This window comes from Lutra lutra, chromosome 8, assembly GCF_902655055.1.
Source record: "Lutra lutra chromosome 8, mLutLut1.2, whole genome shotgun sequence".
In the NCBI taxonomy this organism is placed as follows: domain Eukaryota; kingdom Metazoa; phylum Chordata; class Mammalia; order Carnivora; family Mustelidae; genus Lutra; species Lutra lutra.
The window spans coordinates 54,055,830-54,059,982 of NC_062285.1; positions in this window are offsets into that span (position 1 = coordinate 54,055,830).

Consider the following 4,153-nt stretch of genomic DNA (forward strand, 5'->3'; position numbering starts at 1 on the left):
CCTGGGATGGAGTCCCGCATCGGGCTCTCTGCTCAGCGGGGAGCCTGCTTCCTCCTCTCTCTGCCTGCCTCTCTGCCTACTTGTGATCTGTCTCTGTCAAAGAAATAAATAAAGTAAAATAAAATAAAATAATTTAAATCAAGTCACAAGGCCAACCGAGATTCAAAGGGAAGGAAAACAGACTACGTTTTAACAGGAGTGGCAAGGTCACAATGCAAAAAGCCATGTGGAATGGGAGGGTTGTTGCGCCATCTTATAAATGCCCATCACATTGACTCCGGTGCACCATGAGGGTGAAGAATAACTGCTTTAGGGACACATGGGTGGCTCGGGTGGTTAAGCATCTGCTTTTGGCTCAGATCATGATCCCAGAATTCCCGGGATCAAGCCCCCATGTCAGGCTCCCTGCTCAGTGGGGAGTCTGCTTCTCCATCTCCCTCTGACCCTCCCCCTGCTCTTCTCTCTCATTCTCTCTGCTTTAATCATTCTCTCTGTTTTAATATCCTCATATATTAAAGACACACTGAGGGTAAGCTTTCTTGCTACAGCTCATTCAGACTCAGCCACAGTGTATAAACTTGAAAAGGAAATTAACCGGTAGGCTTATCAAATTAAAATAGAAAATGTGGAGTATATGCTCCACAGCTAGGTTACTTTGCCAATAACCTAATTTACTCTAAAATGCAAAGCTTTGCTCAGGTGTTATTTGTCCAGCAGATGTCAGCCTCGCACAAGAAAAATGCCAAGATGTCCAGTAGAGCAGGCTGAGTGCAGGACCTATCAGGTCCTTTCTGGGCAATATCCAGGACACCAGTTCCTCTCACACAGCTGCCCCACCTTTGGCCAACTGCCAATGTACAGAAAGATTGGAACTGAATTGCCAGGGAGAAAGTATTGCTAGGAGCTATATATTTCAGATAAGGAACTAGATTCCATTTTCCTCCAGGGTTATGGGATCTCATCACAGCACAAGAGATTGTGGTTAGAAATGCTGTGTCTCATTTATTCTAAGGTGTGCATTTTCCCACATTTTAATATCTCTGAGATAGAATGAGTCTTAACAATTGGCAATGTCAGCCAAGGTCTCTTTTTTACCTCCATAGTGAAATATTAAATAATTGAGTCTTGCAAAAATGGTTTATCAGATTCAATAAAACACTGTTAACTTTAGAAATTAAATGTACTTATTCTCTCAGGTAAATGAGAAAATTATTTTGCAGATTTCCCTTCTATGATTCCCTAGAAGACTAAGGTATCGCTTCTTCACTGACACAGTCTTTGGCTGAGACAGGGGGTCACAGTGGTTTCCAAATCCTTCAGATATTCCATACATTTGTTTAATCATCTTTTCTCAAAGCTATGAATTATCTCTCTCAATCCACTCCTCTATTATCCTTTAAGAGATCACAAAAAGGGGGGAATACCTATGAAAGCACCTCAGGACTACCAAGATGAAAGGCTATGTGATAAACAGGGAAGGGGGAAATTCACTCACTACCATCAAAGGCCAAGCGAGCTGGGGCAGTTCCTCTGATGGGATGAGAAACAAGTCCTCTCTGCCTCCTCCAGGGTCTGAAATTATCTCCTGGGGATTAGTGATCTTCCAGAAGCTCTGTAGCAAGCACCAACGTTCACCTACAACTTGTCACCAGGTGTGAGCGTGGGTGGGAAGGAGTAGCAGACCCCAGACAGCCATGGTGTCCAGATGTATAGTCTTCATGTTGCACAAAGACACTCAAAGAGACAAAGGAGATCAAAATTCAGCTCTGCTATGCTTACCATCCAAAATCTCAAAGGTCTTCATCTTCTAAGAGGGAGTTCCTTTTTTTTTTTTTCCTAGCTCATCTACATAAGGTGAGTGCCTTTCTGCAATTAAAACAAGGGCACCTTCTGTTAAAAGTGGATCTCATCCCCAGCTGTCAGTTTTCGTCCCTTCCACTCTCTCATTTAGTCTCTGCCAGAGAAGAAGTCCTAATCTTACCCCCAGATCCTAGGAAAGGATGACCCTCATCGTTCCTCATAGTTTACATCGTATTCAAAAATATCAGATGCACAGCCCTTTCTCTTAGTGCCCCGCTGCTGAAATGTAAGCTGTTTGACCTTTATCAAGTTTATAAGAAGCAGGCCTAATGTTTTATTTTTTGTTATTGTTTGTTTCCTTTGCAAGATCTGAGGTATCACAGACTAATATATATAATCTTTTTGCAAAGTGATCATATCTAGAGATGGGAGTTGCATTTTCTAGGCAGCTCTGCCGGAGGCAGTGGGAGGAAACAGGCAGGATTAGGCAGGGAGGCCAGTGCAGAACATAGGATAAAGAAGAAAACTAGTCCTAGATGGTCCCAAATGGCAGGTAATTCAAAGCTATTAGTTGGTACTTAGTGGAACCTATATGAACCAGGTAGCTATAGACTTGCTCTTTGCTGTAAGATTTACCCATGTGACAATATTAACCACAAATATTTCTATATAGTGCTTACTATAAGTCAGGCATAAGCTTTAGCACTATGTGGAAATTAAATCATTTAATCCAATGATATAGCTTTTTTATTGTTCTCCATTTTATAGATGATCACACTGGGCACAGTTATTTTTATACCAAAATAAATTCTGAAGAGAGACTATCAGATAGAAGGTTTAGGGAGAGATGGGGGGAGGGAGAGGAGAAGGCAAGAGGATATCATGAGAATGTGACAATTATTTTTCCGCCTCACTTGCAACTCTTACCAAGTTATTTTGCATCTATTGGGGAAATATAATTAAACACAAAATCTTCTGGGGCACCTGGGTGGTTCAGTTGGTTAAGCATCTGACTCTTGATCTCGGCTCAGGTCTCAATCTTAGGGTCATGAGTTCAAGCCCTGCTCTGGGCTCCATGCTGGGTGTGGAGCCTACTTTAAAAAAAAAAAAAAAAGTTCTAAAAACAAAATATTCTGCCATTGCAGAAAACCTTTCCAGAAAAGTATAAGAAAAAGAAAAGGGTTTTTATTTTTTAATATGATGTGTGTCAGAGGCCATCCGCTAAAGAGACAGAAGGAAATCCCACTCTCTTCTAGAAGCAGACAGATAAAACCCCTTACATGCATACAATCACTGGCTCAAGGAAGAGAACACTGCAGGACCATTTGTCACACACAGTTCGTTCTAAATGCACCCTGGAACTGGAATGGCCAACTGTGTTAGCTAATTGCCTTTATCGAAAGGAATAGTAAGACTTCTCATATCTTCATGACAGAGGTGGTTTTGCCAGTGTGAGCCAGGCACCTAAGTTAGACTCCTAGCCTTTCATGGGGACTGAGAGATAGAGGCACAAGGGACTTTGATGATTGCATTTCAAAGCAATGGTTTCCATAATCCTTGAAAAAGGCATTCCAGGGTGGTAAAGGTGGCAAGAGGCTTATTTTGTGTTTTAAAAAGATTTATATACATTTCAAAGAGACAAAGAACTTAGAAGTTTTCTAAAGAAACACACTTTCAGAAAAGGAGGGGGGAGCCTTTTCTAGGACAGGGGAAAATTAAACCTCTTATTTTAAAATTGTATTTGCCATTGCACCTGTGTGTGCATCTTTCTTCTTCCTTGGCCTTCCCTTTACTTATACTGCCCCCATTCTGGTTTGGAGCTGTGAAAGGTAGAAGGATCATCTCTACCTGCATTGCATAACATCCATTTTCTGTGTTACATTTCAAATGTTTTGGTGGATTTCCAAAACTATATCCAAGACTGTCAAGCCACACGGCTTCAGGTGTCAACATGCAAGTGGCCTGCAGTGCAAACATGGTTCCTGGAGTTGTGCTGAGCAGAGGCCCCGTCTGCCTTCACAATACCCTACCTAGCCCTCATGATAGCACTTTCAGAGCTGTTACCTCATGTCAGTCTTTTAATCATATAGACTAGATGAGAAAAAAATTATTTAGCAAGATCACATAACTAGTCAGTTAAAATGCAGATCTCCTGACTCCCAAACCCGTGCTCTTTTCATCAGAACACACTGCCCTGCACGAGCACCCGAATGTTTATAGCAGCAATGTCTACAATAGCCAAACTATGGAAAGAACCTAGATGTCCATCAACAGACAAATGGATAAAGAAGATGTGGTATATATACACAATGGAATACTATGCAGCCATCAAAAGAAATGAAATCTTACCATT